This window comes from Heterocephalus glaber, unplaced genomic scaffold (assembly GCF_053883595.1).
Source record: "Heterocephalus glaber isolate CG9 unplaced genomic scaffold, H.glaber_assembly_v1.0 deba00001504, whole genome shotgun sequence".
NCBI classification, from domain to species: Eukaryota; Metazoa; Chordata; class Mammalia; order Rodentia; family Bathyergidae; genus Heterocephalus; species Heterocephalus glaber.
Window position 1 is genome coordinate 60469508 of NW_028258324.1, and position 21519 is coordinate 60491026.

Below are 21519 nucleotides of genomic sequence, written 5' to 3' on the forward strand. Positions count from 1 at the left end.
CTAAATATGAGGAAGGCCTAAAAAGCAAAATAAATGTAGCTCAAATCACAGTTTGCAAAACTAGTCAAACAATATAAATAATATGAAAAGTATATTTTACGGTTTACTAGATCAATCTGAGAAAAACAGGATTCCATGTTAAAGTCATGCCAATAATTTAATAAAAATTATTTGACTACCAAAAATAACTCTAAGCCATATGAAATAGAAGCCTGACTGTTCATCTGTCCATCTACCCAAAGTTAACTGAACCATGTATTTCTAAAATATGGCTGTTTAAGTGAAGTCAGCATGAAAAGTCAAATTTACTTAGCTAAATTAGTCTGATTTTCTTGTTCCATTAACTTGTACAAAAATTGAGGGGAAAAGATAGCCATCTCAATCTCTAAATGAAATCAGTCCAGTAGAAAACAGCATTTTAAACCTACAAAATAATCTCTCTCTCTGACACACACACTCTTCTAATCAATCTAGTTTTAAAAGATTAATAGTTTTAAAAAGCCAAAACCTCATACTATACATTAAATCATAATTATAGGAAAGAGGAGAAAATATCACACATACTCAACACAGGCTGTGACGGTTTATCCATAAACACAAAATCAAAACAGATAAAATATAATAGTCTCCACTTCCCATCACCCCCAAATAAACTCATCCATAAAGCAAAAGCACAAATAAAGAGCAACAGAAGAAGTTTTAAAGCAACGTACAAAGGATTATTAGCTACTATAAGCTGCTCTTAGAAGACTAGTCAACGAACATAAAGGGATATTTTTAAAAGTCATATAAATTTATCAGTAAATTTTTCCTCTAAGTAAACTTACAGAAAAAATGTGCAATTTAATTAATAGGCAAAAAAAAAAAAGACACTACTACCACTCAGAGATATGGGTATAAATCATCACATTTGTAGTAGAGGTCTCTTTCTGATAAGTAGTGTGGCAATGTTTCAAAGCCCTGAAAATGTTTTTACTCCTAGTAAAATTCCACTTCTAAGAACTGATCTTAGAGACAACATCAATGAAAAATATAAATACTGGTTGTGTATAGAAAAAAGCAAACATTATTGGGCCGGGGATTTAGCTCAGTGGTTCCGGCGCCTGCCTTGCAAGCGCAAGGTCCCCAGTTCAATCCTCGGTACCAAAAAAAAAAAAGAAAAAAAAGAAAAAAGCATACATTTCTAAAATATAAGCATACAAAAACTCGGGACTGCTAAAAGTTACTATACATGCTCCTCCTGTACTTTCTAAACAATATCCTTCCATGAAATGGTACAAAAGCATAGAAAACCACAATCTGGTTTACATTGGCTACCCTATTTAAGACAATATAAGAAATTTGTTTTTACATGTAAATCTCAGTAACTTCAAAATTTAAAAAGGGGAATTCTCTGATCCTATAAGGAAGGCTGAAATTAACATAAACATACTTTTTTTTTTTGGTACCGGGGATCAAACTCAGGACCTCGTGCTTGCGAGGCAGGCGGTGGAACCACTGAGCTAAATCCCCGGCCCAACATAATTATACTTAATAAAACCTAATACTGTTCATACAGTCAGTTGACTGTATGGGTTGTAAGTAATCTCATATCTTGATAGTAGATATAATGTAAAGAAGGAAATTTTGGTGTCATTTTTGAAATTTTACAGGCACTCCACAACTTAGTATGCACTTTAGGGAAAGATACATACATAAGGACACTCACTACCGTATAATTTGGAAAAAAAAAACTGGAACAAACTACAATACATCTATCACAGGAAGCACTGTAGAAGTTGGGTAGAAATCTATAAAGGATAAAGACATTAAATTATTGAATGAAAAGCATATCTGAATATCACATATTATATATGAAACTATGTAAGTACATAAATATATAAAGTTATATACAAATATACATACACAATTTGAACATTTTTAAACAAATCAAGTTTTAAATATCTTTCAATCTGTAAGTTTTCCTTTGATCTCTATTTTTATTTCTTATAATTAAAGAAAAACATGAGACACTTGACCTGTAAGATTCTCAGTAAAATCACTACATATATACAGGATTATTCAATGTGGTCCTTTGGGTTCTATTATTTCCTGAAAATTGCCAAGTAGATCCAACAGCTTAATCAGTCTCATGTTCAACTCGCTTGCTAACTACAGGTCGTGTTCTTTTAACAGGAAGCACATAATATCTGGTTATGTCTTTCTGGTATCTTAGCAGCTCTTGACATTAAATGGCTCAATCACTTCATTTATGGGGGACTGGCATTGCTAAATGGTGACAATCCAATCTTTTTCACTAATTAGATGGAACAGATGTATAAAGATATACTTCACCTATCATTTGGTAACTTGCTGGTGCGGTTCACACAGCAATAACAAAAAACAAAACAAAAACACTTATATTTGTCCCTTTTTTGACTTATTTTGAAGACAGAAAAAAAAAATGACTCCCTATCATACTCCTAAGATGACCTATATACTATATATATTTTTTTTCCAATGCAATTCTATCAAAATTCCACCTGGATCTCCCCCACCCCAGATTAATGAGCTGATCTTAATATTCATATGCAAGGGATCCAGAAGAGTCAAGACAAATCTGGAAAAAGAAAAACAAAGAGGAGGAGTCACACCTCTTGACTTCTTTTTGGTACCGGGGATTGAACTCGGGTCCTTGAGCTTGCGCAGCAGGTGGTGAAACCACTGAGCTAAATCCCCAGCCCTTGACTTCTAAACTTACTATGAAGCTACACTATTCAAGACTGTAGTACTGGCAACATAAGGACAGATATACAAATCAGTAGCACAGAATTAAGAGTCCAGGTGATAGATCCTTCTATTTATGATCTATTGATTTTTTTTATGCATGCCAAGATAATGCAATGAGAGAAAGAATGATCTTTGTAGTAAATGATGCTGGGACAACTGAATGTAAAAAATGAAGACATTAGAGACCCCTTCTTTACATCATGTACAAAAATACAAAATGTATCAAGAACAAGAGCTAAAGATAAGAGCTAAAATAAGAGCTAAAGCTATAAAACTCTTGGAACAAAAGTAAGTATGAATCTTTGTGAACCTGGATTAGGCAGTGTCTCAGATGTAACATCTTGAGCATCAGCATTAAAGAAAAACAGATGAATTGGTGTTCAAAATGAAAAAATTTTATTCATTAAAAGGCACTATCAAGAAAGTGAAAAGACACACACACTATGGGAGAATATATTTACAAATAATATATTTGATAAAAGTACAGTACCCAGAATACATAAGAAACTCTTACACACTAACAATAAAAAACAAGCAAATTTTAAATCAGTGTAAGCATTTCAACAAACATTTCCCCAAAGATATACAAATGGTCAACAAGTGTATGAAAAGACATTCAATACCTGATGGCATTGAAAAAAGCCAATCAAAACCACCATGATATATTACTTCATGTCAAACAGGATGGCTATAATAAAAGATTGACAATGAACATGTGTGAATCTCATACATAGGTGACAGGAATGTAAAGTGTTGGGAAACTATAGTTTGACAGCTCCTCAAAAGGTTACAAGGAGTGGCCATTCCACTCCTACGTATACACATACTAACTGAAAATAAAATGTTCAATCAATAACTTGTGCAAATGTTCAGAGCAGCACTATTCATTACAGCACCAAAGTGGAAATTTTCAACTTAAATGTCCATCAATTTGTGAACAATTAAAACATGATACATGTTAACACGAGTATTAGCCAACCATGAATTAGAATGAACTACTGATACATATTAGAACATGGAAATATACCAAGAGAAGCCAGAAACAAAAGGCTATATATTATATGAAATCCATAGAGCCAGAAAGTGAATTAGCATTTGCCAAGGATCGGAGAGAAAAAGAAATTAGAACCAGCTGTTGTTAGTGAATAGGAAATTTCTGTTTGGGGTAATGAAAACATTTTGCAATTAGTGGTAGTAGCTGCTCAAGCTTGTGCATAGAACTATGTACTTTAACAGGGTAAATTTTACCATATATGAATATATTAATTAAAATTATTATTAAAATCGTTACAAATTGATGAACACAAATATTTGACTCATTTAAATTCACTCCAAAAACACTTTTTGAAGCTCAAATTGTCACTGTATTTCTATCCAGTGGAAATTTCTTAGTTCAGAGGTTTTTTTGTTTTTTTTTTTTTGTACCAGGGATCGAACTCGGGTCCTTGCCCTTGCACAGCAGGCAGTGAAACCACTGGGCTAAATCCCCGGCACAGTTCAGAGTTCTTTTATACATGTAGCTTTAAGAAAATCTAGTACATTGAAAGTTGCCCCCCCAAATTTATTATTTATTGAGGGTTTTTTGCTTGTTTGGTGTTGCTGATCAAACCCAGGGTCTTACAAATGTCAGGCAAGTACACTACCATTGAACTACTTTTTTAGCTCTTTTATTATTTATTAATAATTCAAAAAAGGGACACCTGGGTTAATTATAATTATTACTTAAATATTTCCAAGTCCTTTTAAGGCTCAACATTACATTGCATAATAATATTCATCTGTATTTCTTACTATCTAGTGATCTCAACCTATTTTCAATTATTGGTAAAACTAAAAACTTCATATAAACTAATATAAAAAGAATTATAAAATGGTGATGTGGGAATATGAAGGAAAAATGAGTACAGGAAGTGGCTGAGGATTTAGCTCAGTGGCACTATGCCATGGCTCGAAAGCAGAAGGTCCTGAGTTCGAACCCCGGCATAAATAAATAAATAAATAAATAAATAAATAAATAAATAAATGCAGTAAGAACATTCTAAACAAACTCCTTCATCTTTTTCTTAATGCTTTTCTTTTGTTTTCATTTTGCGAAGGCCCTCCTGCCTCAGGTTCCCAAATAGCTGGGATTATAAGCATGTGGCACCACACCCAGCTTAATATATTATTAAGGCTGGTATCCTTGGCATAAAATCTTGCAATGTCCTATTATTTTACTTACCACTGGGACTTGAAACCTATTTTAATTTGGAATGTGTTAGTTTCCAGATATTTTTCAAGCAAAAATTCAGAATATGAAAAATTCAATTGAAAACATGGGTAACAAGTTCAATCAATGTGAGGGCACAGTGTCAGAATTTGAAGACAAGGTTGTTGTATTAAGTAGATCATGTACGTACTCAATGATATCCTTAAAACAACAAAACATGGTGGGAGAATTCAATACCCTACTCTCACAATTAGATCAAGTAGACAAAGAATTAGCAAATAATTTTCAACACCGATTTCTGTATCCTACAAAATTAGCTTTCAAAATTGACAGGGAAAGGAAAAAATTTTCCATGACAAATACTAAATAAATTCATGACCACTGAACCAGCATTGCAGAAGCTACTTAAGGGAGGGAGAGACAAGGAGCCCATCAGCACAAAGAGCTCAAAGGAAAGTATATGTTTTAACAGGGAGAAGAGTTAAAAGAAAAAAAAAAAAAAGTCAGCACTAGAAAAACAATGCAATTACAGGATTCAGTAAATACCTTACAATAATAATTTTCAACATCAATAGTCTTAACACTCCAATCAAAAGACAGATGGGCACACTGGATCAAGAAACAAAATGTAACCATATATTGTGTCTACAGGACACACCTCATTTAGGGAAGCTGAGGAAGCTCACAGACTTTAATAAAGGTGTAAGGATGGAAAAATGATACAAAAGAAAGCAAGAGTAGCTATATTATTTTCAAACACAACAGACTTCAAGCCAAAAGTGATCAGAAGAGCGAAAGATGGCTACTTCATACCAGTAAAGGAAACAATTCAACAGGAGGAGTTAACAATTGTAAATATCTATGTATTAAATGTCTGGACAAAAATGGACAGATACCAATCTAATCACAGTGGGGTAATTAAAAAACCTATTCTCACAATTAGGTCAAATAGACAAAAAATGAGTAAAGAAATACCAGTTAAACCACACCACTGAACAAATAAATGGATATATTAGATATCAACACAGTGTTTTATCCAACAATAGAACACACCATTTTTAGCAGCAGCACACAGAATTTTTTCCAAAATAGACCATACTGTAGGCCATAAAGCATGCTTAAAGGGGCACAAAAGAACTGAAATAACCCCCTACATATTAACACATCACAGTGGAATAAAGCTAGAAATCAACAGCAAAAGAAACCACAGAAACTATACAAACACATGGAGATTAAATAATACATTATTGAATAGACTACAGAAGAAATCAAGAAAGAAAAAAGTTCCTACAATCAAATCAACAGAAGTACAACAGGTCCAAATCTATGGTACACAATGAAAGCAGTTCTAAGGAAGTTTACAGCTGTGAATGTACACTTAAAAGAATTCAGGGAACACATGGTGGCACACGCCTAAAGTACAAAGCAAGACTGTCAAGAGAAAAAAAAAAAGACAATTACTGCTTGTGCACTGTGGATGTTTTAACAGTAAGTTTTTATTCCTCACCGACAAAATTTATAAACAGATGAGGAGAAAAGTTACAACAGGAAATATTATTAGAATGTAAACTCAGTAGGATTTTCTTTGTTCTCTGGTATATACCTGATGCAAGGCATGCAGTGAATGAATGAATGAGCAAATGCACAAATGAGTCAATCAATGACCGCAATTTTCTTTAATTAGAAACATATCTTGTTGTCAACTTCCTGAAAATATTTTACCTTTTTCAATGTTATATAATCAAACAAGTGGTATTTGCTTTAAAAATAAAACATCCTCGGGCGGGGGATTTAGCTCAGTGGTTCTGGAGCTACAACTCTAATAATCAAGCGCAAGGTCCCGAGTTCAATCTGTAGTACCAAACAAAAACCAAAAAATCCTCTGAAGACTTAATGTCAAATTTTCCATCTATAAAATCTTTCATAAATATATAAATTATAAAAATACATAAATCTGTAAGTACGCTCTTAAAGATAAGAATACATTCCAAAGCAATAGGTTTTTCAAATGAATGAGGCTATTAATATAAATGAGAGTATATGATTCTAAAACAATTATTTTTAACTGCAGACATATTATGGGGCCGATGCTTTCAGCAAAGTATTAATAGAAAATATTTACCAATATGTGAAAGAATTATTTGTCTTAATTCAAGGAAGCAGTTTAATACATCTTCTGAAAGTCTGAGGAGCTAAGAATTCTAGAGACACTGCAGAATACCTTTTTCCTTTGAAGAAGCTACACAGTAATTAAAAAGGATTTCAAAATAAAAGAATTAACTAAAAATTTGACAACACAGGCATGAAAAGGTACCTTTCATCTTAGAAGAAGAAAGACAGTATAGGATGGTTGTGGTTTAACACTGAAAGGCACTTAACTTTACCTTTAAAATGTATGGCTATTGGTCATTATCTATTAAACTGAACTCTTTTGAAACAGTATTTCTTCTTTGTATAGACATAACTTCTTAGGTTTTTTAATAATTTATTTTTAACCGATACATTAAAATATAAAAATTATACATATTAACAGGTACAGTGTAGCGCCTTGTTATGTGGATGTATTGGGTTAAATTGGGTTAAACAAATCGAACTCTTCAAACATCATTTCTTTATGGTGCAAACATTTAGAATTCTTTTTTTTCTACCTTTTTGAAATATATGATGCACAATTATTTCCTACAGTCACCCTATTGTGCACACCAGATCTTATCCTACCTAACTGTAACAGTATTCATGGACCAACCTTTCCTCATCAGACTTTCTCCACACAAAATAAAACAAAAGTAAAATAATGGAACAAGACCAAGGATGTTTGTTAAAGTTCACCACTTATATTCAACCTATTACTGGGAATTCTAGCCAGAGCAACCAGACAAGAGAAAAAAATAAAGGACATCAAAATTGGAAAAGAGGAAGTCAATCTGTCATTATTTGCAGGTGACATTTTCATATATATATAGAAAACCCCAAAGATTGCACCAAAGATCTATTTTAAAAATTGACTAGAATAAACAAATTCAGCCAGAATTAATAAACAAATTCAGCAAAATTGCAGGATACAAAATCAACATACAAAAATTATTAATGTTATTATACGCCAATAGTAAATTATCTGAGATAGAAATCAAGAAAGCAATCCCATTTAGAGTAACTACAAATAAAAGACCTAGAATACATTTAACCAAAAGGTGGAAGACCTCTAAACTACAAAATATTGATGAAGAAAATCAGAGGACATCAAAAATGTAAAGGCATCCAAGTTCACAGAGCAGAAGTATCAATATTGTTAAGATGTCTGTATTACCCAAAGTGATGCACAGATTCAATAAAGCCCTACAAAATATGAATGATATTTTTTACAGAACTAGAAAAAATAATCCTAAAATTTAGAACCACAAACAACTTCAGAGTAGCAGAAGCAATCTTGAGCAAAAAGAACAAAGCAAGGGCAGGGGATTTAGCTCAGTGGTTCCACCGCCTGCTCACAAGTGCAAGGTCTCGAGTTCGATCCCAGGTACCAAACAAACAAACAAACCAGAACAAAGCAAGAGGCATTACACCACCTGGCATCGAAATATGCTACAAAGCTGTAAAAATCAAATACCACAGTACAGTATAAACACAGGTATATAGACCAACAACAGAACAGGGAGCCTAGGGCTCAATCCACGCATCTGTACCAATTCATTTTTGACAAAGTTGCTAAGAACACGCATTACAAAAAGGATAATTTTTTCAATAACAGGTGATGGAAAATCAGATATCCTCATGCAGAAGAAAGAAACTAGAGCCCTATCTTTTCATTATTTATAAAAATAAACTAAAAATGGATTAAAGACTTAAATGTAAGAGGTTGGAATTGGTGAAGATACCCCCCCCCCCCGCCATGGTACTGGGGATCAAACCCATGGGAACTCTTCAAACCCAACAGCACATGAAACAAAAGCAAAAATACACAAATGAGATTACATCAAACTAAAAAGCTTCTGCCCAGCAAAGGAAACAGAGATAAGACAACTTATAGAAGGGGAGAAGATATTTGTGAGCTTTGTATTTGACAAGTGCTTAGTATCCAAAATATATAAGGAACGCCAAATACTCAATAGCAAGCAAAAGAGAGAAACAAACAAAAAAATAAACCCCACAAAAACGAAACAAAAAGTCCCAACAATCAGATTTTTTAACTGGGCAACAGACCTGAACAGATATTTCTCAAAAGAAAATATACAAAGAGCCAACAGGTGTATGAAAAGCTACTCAACATCATTAATTACGAGGGAAATGCAACATCAAAACCACAATGAGATAACTTCTACTACATATCATTGGTGGGAACATAAATGAGTACAGCCATATGGAAACAGTCTGGATGTTCCTCAAAAAATTAAAATAAGCCTGGCATGGTGGTGCACATCTATAATCCCAGAACTCTGGGAGGCTGAGGAAGGAGTATTGAAGGTCCAAATGCAGCCTGGGCAATTAAGTGACTTAGTGAGATGCTATCTTTAAAAGGGGGGTGGGGCACGGCTAGAGATGTAGCTCAGTGCAAAGACCCTAGGTTGAATTCCCAGTATTGCTCCCAAGAACTACCATATGATCCAGCAATGCTGGTACTATGTACAGTGGACCCTCAAGTTACAAACAGCCTGACACATGAACAACTTGGGTTAATTAGGTCAATGGAAGATTCACCTGCCTCTTGTTATCTAAAGCATGTACCCAGGCAAACATCCAGATCTCGGCTGTAATGACTTATAACCAATTTGAGTTACAACCAGCCTTTGGGAACCGAATGAGTTCGTAGGTCAAGGGTCCACTGTATATCCAAAGGAAATAAAATTAGCAATGTCAAAGAGATATGTGCACCCTTGTGTTCACTAGAGCACTATTTACAACAGCCACAACATGGAAACAATCTAAGCACCCATCAACTGGTAAATGGATAAAGATAATGTGGTACATATACACAATGGAATATTAAACAGCCATAAAAAAGAATGAAAACCTACAACTTGTGACAACATGGATAGAATGGAGATCACTGTATTAAATGAAATAAGCCAAGCACAGAAAGGCAAATACTGTACATTCTCACTTATATGTGGAATATAAAAAAGTTATCTCACAGAAGTTATGAGTAGAATAGTGGTTACCAGAGGCTGGAGAGAATGGGAGAGGGGTATCTTAAATAAGAATAAAGTTACCTATGAATGCTTAAGATTTTAAAGGCTTTTTCTTATTTAAAAATACATTTGAGAAAAACTGATGTCCTAAGATGACCATACTGATGCCCCATATTTGTCCCTGAAGTTACTTGTACCTCAGGCCAAAAATCATAGCTGTGAGGAAACAGTACCTTTTCAAATAAATAAAATCATCAAGTTTTAGCACCTCAGACTACCTCTCTGTGGAGAGAGGACAATCAAAATATGCTTGACTTTTTGCTGGGTGTGTTGCTCTCTATCTGGTAGTCCTCTCACATTACTTACTGTTGCCATCAAATACACTTTAATGTTCTATTACAAAAAGCAATAGGCTGGCTTCCCTCAGGATGGTTAGTATAAAGGCAAGCTTCCAAGAGCTTCTAGATATGGAAGAACAATAACAACAAAAAACTAACAAGTTTCTGATCTTAACACAGCTAATTTCCTCCTAGAGATCCAAGGTTTTCAACTTACTGCACTTAATATTTTGAAATAGCTAATTCTACACTAAGAAGCTGGGGTATCCTTAAAGGCACTATAAGCTTGTTAATTTCCATTAATATCCACTTCCAAATACTTGCCTCCTAGATAGCTCTGTAGTCTCTAGATTAAGAATCTGAGTATCCTCTGCACTCTCAACATTCCCCAGGGTGTTTCTCTCAGTTCGGATATGTGAGTGCAGACTTCCTTAGGCGGCATACCAATAACAGAAATTAAATTCATCTTTTGCAAAAGTTGCTCCATGTGGGTATGTACACACACATGAGCACACGCACACAGAGGGGAACATGTGCACATTATTCGTAGAGACTTTAAGATTCTATCGTAAACAAACTACTTCCTCATAAGTTGGTGGTATACTTCCTTGAATTGATGTCTTTTAAGGAATGATATACAGGCAAGTTCCAGTCAAAAAGAAATCTGACTTTTTAAATAAAAAGATATTTCATTTCTAACAAAGTGTTTTATTATTTTTAAAAGTTCACAGACAAAAAAATAAAATAAAATTTTAATTGATTTTGAATTTACATAAGTGTACCTGTGTTTATCCTGCTTAGGTATTAATTTAAGGAAGCAAATGATTCAAAATTGTTATTTAAAGTACCAATGGCCCTGGAAAATAATCTTTTTCCATGTATATGGTATTGGTATTATGGTTGTGCACTAGAAAGATATGTTCCCTTGTTTCAAGCTATTTTTGACGTTCTAAACAAAAGCTGTGGGATAATCTCTCTCCTAAAGTATCCTGCTTTAATTCTACAAATTTTAATTTACATGTCAATTTCACCATAAAACTTTGATGCATTCTGAATATATGAAAATATATTAATAAAAATGCAACTAAGATACGTACAGCTTTAGAAGCTATACTTCTGTTAACATCTCAGGTCAATAATGCATGTGATACACTTCAAACGTTTTGGAAAATAAGTCCTTTAAAATTCTATCCACAAAAGTTTAAGTTAAAATAATAATAAACACTCCAAATTCTTTACACTTCCCAACTTAAAGTATCTAATGAGTTCCCAGGTTATTAAAGTATAATTTAGATACTTTAAAAATTATCTTTAATTACAATATACATGACTACTACAGCAAGACATATTCTGTAAATAGTATGCCTTCATTTGCCAAACAGGAGGCAAACAAGAACCTCAAGTGCTATTTTGTGGTAAATATCATAGGATCCTACAGTGATTTAAAGTGGTGGGGGGAAGATTCCTAATTCACAGATTATTAGAGTAATTATGGCCAATGGTATAAAACTTCTTAAAACTGATTCTATGGTAAGGATAGTATTTTTGAAACATATATCTCAATAACATGTTTACTTTGCCTAAATATATAAAAGGGGAAAATATTTTATAGTGATTACCTTTGCAGAGTGAAAAACATTAATTAAAAAAAAAACTGAAACCCTTTTGTAAAATATCCTGTTGTACACGCCTCATGAAGGCAGCTTATTCACACACAGGAAAAACAAAAATGTGGCCTGACTGGTCTAAGCTTTGCAATGGAATTTCACAATGGCTTACAGACTAATGACCAATATGAATGTTAAACTTTTTAAAACTGTCTCCTTGAAAAAAATTTTTCTTGTACAACCATTTCTGAAAATACCTGAAATCTTACTAAGAGAATAAGAATTCTCTAAAACTACAAAGAACTTAAAATGAAGAAGGGGTGAAAAAACCCAAAAACCAAACACAAACTAATACCAACAACATTCTTAACTAGGAAAAAAAATCCTACAATTCAGATGAAGCAAAAAAATACCCAGAACAAAGCAATTCTGGGCAAAAAGAGCAATTGGAGGCATCAAAATACCTGACTTCAAATTATACTATAAAGTCATAGCAGCAAAAGCTGGCACAAAAATAGTTATGTAGATATATGGAACAGAAAACACAGCAATAAACCCATGCACCTACAGACATCTGATTTTTGACAACAGGGGCAAAATGAATGCCGGAGAAGATAGTCTATTCAACAAATGGTGCTGGGAAAACTGGAGAGCCACAAGCAGAAAATGGAAACTAATGCTCATCTCTCACTCTGTATTAAAATATGATCAAAATGGATCAGAGACCTTGACATAAGACAGAAACTTTCCAACTGCTAGAAGAAAATGAGAAACATTTGAAGCCACACAGACTTTCTGAGTAGGATCCCAAAGCGCAGGAAATAATATCAACAATCAACAAATCGAACTCCATCAAATTAAAAAGCTTCTGCACAGCAAAGAAAATAAATAAAGAGGCAGCCTACATAATAGGAGGAATCTTTACTAGCTACTCTTCCAATAAAAGATCTAGAATATACAAAGAGCTCAAAAACAATACAGAAAAAACTCCCTCAAACTCACAAATATCCCAATCAATAAATGGACAAGTGAACTGAAGAGAGAATTCAAAAAAAGAAACATAAATGGCAATAAGTACATGAAAAAAAAAAGTTCAACATCTTCAGCTATTAGGAAAATGCAAACAATCCATCTCACCCCAAACAATGAATGCTGACAAGGATGGGGGGGGGCTCTTACAACTCTTGGTGGGAATGTAAACTAGTACAATCACTATGGTAATCACTACAGAGATTCTTCAAAACTAAAATATATATGTATTACTCGATCCAGCTATACCAATTTCTTGGTATATTCCTGAGAATTAAAGACATACTACAATAATACATGCACACCCCCATCTTTATAGTCACGCAACTCACAATAGCTAAGCTGTGGTATAATGGCCATCAACAGGTGAATGATACAGAAAATGTAGTATAGATACATAATGGAGTATTACTCAGTCACAGAAACAAAATGAATTCATGTCATTTGAAGGAAAATGGACAGGATTAGAGATCATATTGTGAAGTGAAATAAGCCAGCCTCAGAAAGTTAAAAATTGCATATTTTCTCTTATATAAGAAATTTGAAAATAAAAAATAGATACAAAAACAAAGGAGCAAGCACAAAAAACTAGAAGGTAGTCTTCTAGTGACAGGGAAGTAGACTGGAGGAAAAGGGGTAACAGGAATGAAAATTAGAAAGTTTACATGCATGTATCAATACACCATCACGAATCTCAATATTCTGTACTACTAATATGCACCAATAAAAAACTGTTCAAAAAACCCTCAGGTAACCAGAGGAACAATATATTCTTTAATAAAGAAGTTTTTAAAAAAACCCGTTTCAGTATAATTTATTTAACTAGCAGTTTGAGACCCATTCATATCATCAATTAGGAAGTTTCAATCTCACAAAAACTAAGAAAAAGGTTTCATTTAAAATAATACTTCAAGGGCTGGGGATTTTAGCTCAGTGGTTCCGGTGCCTGCCTCACAAGCGCAAGGTCCCGAGTTCAATCTCCGGTACCAAAAAACAAAACAAAAACAAAAAACAACCATAAAATAATACTTCAAAATAAGTAATTATTCCAACTACTTATATTTGTTAGAGAGTTCTTCCTGTTCTCAACTAGTTTTAAACCGTATGTTGCTCTTTATTGCACAAATCAGGTAAAAATACATCACTTCTTTATGCCTTTTAATAATTCATGTAAAGATAATCATTTATCTTTAAGCCAAACTTTATTTTCTTTATATAGAACACATCACTAATATAATGACTTTCACTTACAAAGGATGAGTAAGAGCATGCTTTTTTTGTTTTGAAGTGTTTCTTTCCTCTATACAATCTAAGTATCAATTTGATTTAATAATCAAATTCACAAAGCTTATGACAATTTAAATATTAAATATGCCACCAACAATTTGATTTCATCAAAATGGTATCAGAAGGCATTTCCAGTTCTGTGTATCAGTAGTGCTTCCAATATACAAAATTATCCACAAAGTAGCAAAACAAAACACCAAGTCAGTAATTAAGACTCTATTAATGGAACTTTCATGAAAATAAGATTCTTTTCCATTACACTTTAGCTGTGTATAGGCAAGTTCTTTACTTGTGTCAAACACACAAAGGACTAAATGACATGAATTAAGTCAAACCATCAAGTCATATTATTTATTTTCTGAAACACTACTGGATTTTTAAAACCAAGCTTTTTTAAAGGAAGTATTATTCAAACCCACCTTGCTTCCAAACATTAAGGAAATTGTGCTGTTGGTGCATGCTACTTTACAGTGGCATAATATTGGAGAAAAACAATCCAAAAACAAGTTTTTGATGCTAGGAGACATTTTTGCAGACCCTGAGCACTTCAATCGATCCAAAACTGAAATTCCAGAAAAACGTCTTGTGAAATGTTGCTTGCTGACTGTCTTGAACACAATAAACTAGATCCAAAGCACTCTTTTATAAAGATAAATATTAAAATGTTGCATTCTTCAGCTGTTCCCACCCCCACAGCAGAGTTCAGCTCGGCATACTATGGTTGGAATTAAGATGCTGCTGCTTTTTCCTATATAATAAAACGACTTAAATTATAATCAAATTCCCAGAATGAAAGTACTGTACTCATTCAGCCTCACTCTGTAAGGGCACAAAGCCTTGCTAATATTCTTACAATTTAATCTAACACTGGGTTCACTTCAGAGCTCCACCTGCTGCAGTGTAAGTGCTACTACCTCTTTCAGGAGACTGAGATCCAACTCCAGCAGAGCCAGTAAGCACAAATATTGAGGAGGGACAAGATGTTGCAGCAAAGGCTCATTATCGTGCTGGATAAAATATGAGCCCCGAGATTTTCATTTATGATGCTTTCTCACAATACTACTAATCATTCTCATCTGACTGAAAAAGTTTTAATGGAAAAAGAATACCTCAGTCACTTGCCATGCTGTGTGATTTGATTCATCCCTATAATCATTCAAGTAAGAATAAAAATCAATCATCTTGCAAAATTAAGCAGAATAATAAAATCCATCCTGGACAGTACAAAAAGTTCAATGAGATAAAAACATTTTTAATACATCAAAATAAAAACAACAAAACACTGAAATGTCATTCTTTTTTTTTTTTTGGAACTAAAAAAAAAGACTTTATTTATTGAGGGCAAGAATATGCAAACAATATAAAAATCAAAAGCCTATCTAGCATTTAACTAACTTTCCTTTCTCTGCTTGTCCAATGCGAGTTGGATGTTATTTGTACATTTTCTAAGGGTCCTGATCTGCTCATGAAATCTTTATACAAGGGGAAACTGAGGGGCAGATTCCATAAGTGGCCCTCTGGGAGAACTCTGATCTGGGCAGGAGTAAATGTTCAATTCTGCCTACTTCTTTGCCTTCTGTTTCACGTGCACTACAAAATAATCATTGCACGCAATGGTGAGGCCTGCGATTAGTGAAAAGAAGTTCTGGAAGCCCACTCTGCCACCTCGGCACTGGTCCAGGTCCTTCACAATTTTGTCCACAGCCAGAGGATCTTTTTGATTTTCCAAAAATCCAGGGAACTCCTTTTCCATGAGTACTCGCAGGTCCTCCTTCGTTAAGTAGCCTTTGTCCCTGGCAAATTTGTGAAAAGTAAACATCATGGTTTCCATGGCGTGTTCCATTTGGGATGGCATTTTGGTGAAGTCTGTCGAAACCAGGGATCTCAGGCTGCAAATGGCGGGCGGGCGGCGGCCTGAAATGTCATTCTTAATAGCATTTTATATTTAAATCTTGCAAACACATGTTACATCTTTTGTCTTAATTTCACCTTAATTAAAATGGACAATATTTAAACTTAAAAGTTGAATTAACCAATGACAGCAAAAGGCTGGGTAATAGCAAAAGGACTATTTATAACTCCATCCATGTAATTATCATTCTTTTGCTATACTAAAGACATTTTAAGAACTACATCTACCCAGTTAAATAAAAAGGATAATTACTAATACTGTCAAATTTTACAAAAAAACATCGATTTATATATTTTTACCCTAGGACCAGGGATTTAGCTCAGTGGTGCCACCGCCTGGCTCGCACAAGGTCCTGAGTTTGATCCCTGGTACCAAAAAAAAAAAAGAGGTGACTCTTGGTTGGGCCGAGGATTTAGCTCAGTGGTTCTGCCCGTCTGCTGCTCAAGCGCAAGGACCCAAGTTTGATCCCAGGTACCAAAAGAAAAAAGAAAAAGGAAAGAATGTACAGTGAAATCACTGTATGTGGTAGTGTATGTATTTTTACTCAGAAACCTTACCTCTCTATAATAAGGCTTTTTTTGTGGGAAAGTACACTATATTTCACTACAACCAAGTGACAGCCAAAAGACAGCAATTTCCTTATTACTAACCTCTAACTACTAACAACCAACACTAACAACTAATTCTAAACTTGCCCAAGAACACTTTTATAGGGCCGGGGATTTAGCTCAGTTGTTTCGCCGCCTGCTGCGTAAGCGCAAGGACCCGAGTTCGATCCCTGGTACCAAAAAAAACCAAACAAACCACTTTTATAATTCCAATTTCCTATAAAATTTCTCCACTCTCTTCCACTCCTACTTAAGCAATTTTAAAAAGGAACAGGAAAGGCAGAGATGAAAGAAAGTAGGGCAATTTTCTAAAACAGTACTGAGTTGGAAATACAGGATTTTCCAGTATAATTGCCCTGGTAGATAACTTGTTACAAATCACATGAACTTTGTGAAACTTAAATGAAAGGTCAAATACCAATTGTACTACAGCAAGACAAAGTAAAATGCTCCTTAGAAGATTATAATTTTAAAAACACAACCAAATGAGAACCACAGTTGTCAAGCTGTGGTTCTTGGGCTATTTCACTGCTTCAGGGATCTTACTGATATTCTTTCAAGAGTTTTATAAATTTTAATTTAAAAAACACAGAAATATAATGTATGAAGAGTTTTTATACATTTACTTATCTGCAGCAACTTACTTATAGTACCAATTAAACTCACTTTGTGGAAATCTCAAAACGGAGGACAGGGCAACTTGGGAGGGGGCTAGGCATGTTGTTCAGTGCAAATGTCCTGGGTTCAATTCTCGGTACTACATACACACACACACACAAAACTACCTTCAACAGAAATTCCCATAGTGAAGAAAATCCAGTTAGATCACAACGCTGTTAAGAGACTCTCATGGGTTAATGGAGAGAAACACTTTTCTTAAATCATGCGAAGAACTATTGCTGGAGTTTTGCTTATTTGCTTTCTTTTTTGGTACCGGGGATTGAACTTGGGACTTTGCCCTTGCGAGGGCAGAACCACTGAGTTAAATCCCTGGCCCTGCTTTCTTTTTCAAAAAGCAGGAATTTGGTAATAACACTTTTTTTGGTACCAGGAATTGAACTCAGGACCTTGTGCTTTCTATTTTTTTTTTCCCCATTAACTTTATTGGTACATTTTAGGTATACAATACAGTTACATTCATCGTTGGGATCCTGTACCATTACATGAGTCTCTTGGTTCTTATTTTTTCCCCCTTCCCTTGCCCTCCCTTCACCCCCTCCACCCTTCCCTATTTTCAAAGACCTTGTTTCCATTTTTTTCCTCTTCTCATATTTTTTCCTTTCCCTATTTTCCCTTCCCCTACCCCTCCCAATTGCCCTGCTCTTCTAGACCTTTTCTTCCTGTTACACAGTATCAGTTATACATTTTTTAAAATTACAATATTAATATCTAGGAGACATTACCACAGATTTTACAGAATTTAAAAGGATATAGAAAGCATATTACAAAAATCTTTTTTGAAATAAATTTGACAACTTCTAAGAAGTAACTTGGAAGACAAATTAATGAAACTAACTCTGGAGGAAATATCAAATTTGAATAGCACCTATTAAAGAAAGTATATTCCTAGCTTGAAAACCTACCTATATGACAACAGCAGGCTCATAAACATTTTAACTGATAAATTATATCAAACAATTAAAGCAGAAAAAAGAAGGAACACTTCTCCCCTCATTTTAGGAAATCAACATTGTGTTAATCCTAAAACTGAATAAAGATAATAGAAGAAAAAAGTATGAACATGGATAGAAATCTGTTTAACAAAACAAACTCTTAGAAGTCAGATCTGGCAGTATGTACAAAGTGGTTTTGTTATAGGGATGGCAGTGTTGGTTCAGCACTGGAAGATCCAACCCCAAAAGTCATCATTTTAACAGAGGAAAGGAGAAAGCCATATGATCCTGTCACTAGTTGGAGAAAGAGTATTGGACTAAATTCTACAGCTGTTCATGGTAAAAGCTATCAGGAGACTAGAAGTAGAACAGAACCTTCTCAACAGATCTAAGACATGTACTCTATACTTCCAACAAAAACTCCTTCTATGAATGGAGGTGATACAATGCTTTCTCCCTAAAGTGGGGAACAAGGGCATATATGCCTACTCTTCATCTGTCCATTAGACTTTGAAACACAGGTCTAAACCAAAATAGTCTGGCAATAAAATGACACAACTAGGATAGGATTGGCACGGCAGAAGCAAAATCTTTATATGTAGATGAAATGATCATCTACAGAGAAAATACTAAGAAAGGAGCCCCTAGAACTTGTACTTGAATTTAGCAGGATTAGAAAACACAAGGTATATATAAAAATTCAGGTCTGTGTATACTTGCTATAAATGAAGAACTGGATATTGAAATTTTAAAGTTATGTAGGAGTATAAAGGACCCAGAAAAGCCAAAAACAAAAACAAAAACAGTGTTGGAAGACGTTTAGCACCCAATTTTAAGACATCTTCTAAAGCTACAGTAATCAAGGCAGTGTTGGTGTAAGGAAAGACATATAGATCATTGGAATAAAACAGAGAATCTAGAAATAGAACCACACATATATGGTCCACTGAGTTTTGAAAGATTATTTAACATTAGCATTTTATAGAATATAAACTCGATTCAAGAGCCGAGGAAGAGATAGTGTCTTCAGCAAACGGCACTAGAACACCTGGTATCCGTATATAAAAAATTAACCTCAACCCTTCTTTTCCATACATGAAAATAACTTGAAGGGATCTATGAGCCTAAATAAGAAAGCCTAAAAGTATAAAACTTTAAGAAGAAATTATAAGGGAAAATATTTATGAATTCAGGGTAGGCAAGAACTGCCTAGGATACAAAAAACATGATGTAGAAAAGAAAAAAAATTGATGAGATTCCATCAAAATTTAGAACTTTAAATGACATCATTAAAATGAAAAGTAGTCCTTAAACAGACCATATTTACAATGCACATAACCTATGAGCAGAATATATAAAGAATTCTTAGAGCTCATTAATAGACAACCCAATTAAAATGTAGACATAAGAAGATGATAAATAGCCAGTATAGCACAAGGAATGGTGTGCAATTCTAGAATCAGAAAAATGGTAATAGGTACAATAATAAGATTGAATTATACACTCATTAGGGAGATGAAGTTAAAAGTTTTAAAAGCCTTGTCATGACTTTTCTTTTTGTTGGATTCTCCCTCTTTGCATTTAATTTGTCACGACCAATGGATTCATTCTGCTGGGTTTCCTGGGGTTGTGATCCTCATTGTCTTTTCCTAGGGTATTGTCTAAAATTTTTTGGAGTGCCAGTTTGGTATTCATGAAGTTCCTGAAGTGCTCTTTATCATGAAAGCATCTTATTTCTCCATCCATTTTGAAAGATAGTTTTGCAGGGTACATCAATCTGGGTTGGAGGCTGTTTTCCTTTAGGGCTTGAAATACATCACTCCAAGCTCTTCTTACCTTGAGGGTTTGCATTGAGAAGTCTGCTGTGATTCTGATGGGCTTTCCTTTGTATGTGATTTGTTTCTTTTCTCTCACTGCTTGTAGAATTTTGTTCTTCTGTTGGATTTCTGGGATCCTAACTATTATATGCCTATACTTTTTTTTGATTAAGGCTAGCTGGAGTCCTATATGCCTCACTTATCTGTATGTCAAGTTCTTTTCCCCTCCTTGGGAAGTTTTCTGCCATCACTTCTGTGAACAGTTTTTTTATGTCATCTGCACTCTCTCCTCTTTTTTCATTGACTCCAATCAGTCTTATGTTATTCTTCTTTGCATCATCTAGCAGCTGCTGGATTGATTTCTCGTGTTCCCTTACAATTTTAAAGCAATTCTTCCTTTCCTCCTCACTAGCTGCAATCTTATCTTCTATATGTGAAATTCTATCCTCACATTGGTTCATTCTGCTGTGCAGACTTTTGATGGAGTTTTTAATCTCTTGGAAATCTGTTTGTATCTGTTTTATGGATTCCATTTGTTTCCTATGTTGGGATTCCATCATGTTCCTCAGATCCTCTATTTTTTTTTATCTGTATCATGTCTTACACCATGAGCAAAATCTTTGCTGTTATCTGAGTAATTATTTCTGATTTCATTTTTCCCAGATCCTCTTTCGTTGCCAGTTCAGCAAGTCCAGGTGGTTGAGTATCAGAGTGTTCCATCTCGTTTCCCTTTGGGGTTGCTGTAGGTGATCTGGAAGTCTGTTTTTGAGGCTTGTTTATGTGTCTTCTCATTTCCGGGGCAGGGGGTGTGCTTCTGGCGCCCACACGGCTCAACTTCTGTGCCCTAGGAGCTTGGGATGGAGGCAGGAAGCTTCCTTCTGGGTGCTGGGACCGGCTGAGCTTCACTGCCCTAGGAGCCTGGGATGGAGGCGGGGAGCTTCCTTCCGGTGCTGGGACCAGTTCACCTTCTTGGCCCTAGGAGCCTGGGATGGTAGCGGGGGAGCTTCCTTCTGGGTGCTGGGACTGGCTGAGCTTCACTGCCCTAGGAGCCTGGGATGGAGGCCAGGACCTTGTGCTTTCAAGGCAGGCTAAATCCCTGGCCTAGTAATAACATTTTATACCTACTAATTTGCTGCCAATGTTTCTGGCAAAGAGTAGAGCCAAGATTAATGTAGACAATTCTCTTACAAGTAGCTTTATTTAT

General features: G+C 34.7%; 1 protein-coding gene and 1 pseudogene across 24 annotated transcripts in view; both read right to left on the reverse strand.

The window, feature by feature from the left end:
• Dlg1 (discs large MAGUK scaffold protein 1) overlaps positions 1-21519 on the reverse strand; it is a 220945-nt gene that overhangs the window by 143338 nt on the left and 56088 nt on the right. The window lies entirely within an intron of this gene.
• The window catches only part of LOC147825380 (protein S100-A10 pseudogene), a 46165-nt pseudogene continuing 24646 nt past the window's right edge, over positions 1-21519 (reverse strand). Inside the window, exon 1 of the transcript XR_015441146.1 lies at positions 1-21519. This exon is cut by the window's right edge and continues 24646 nt beyond it. The product of XR_015441146.1 is annotated as a protein S100-A10 pseudogene (transcript).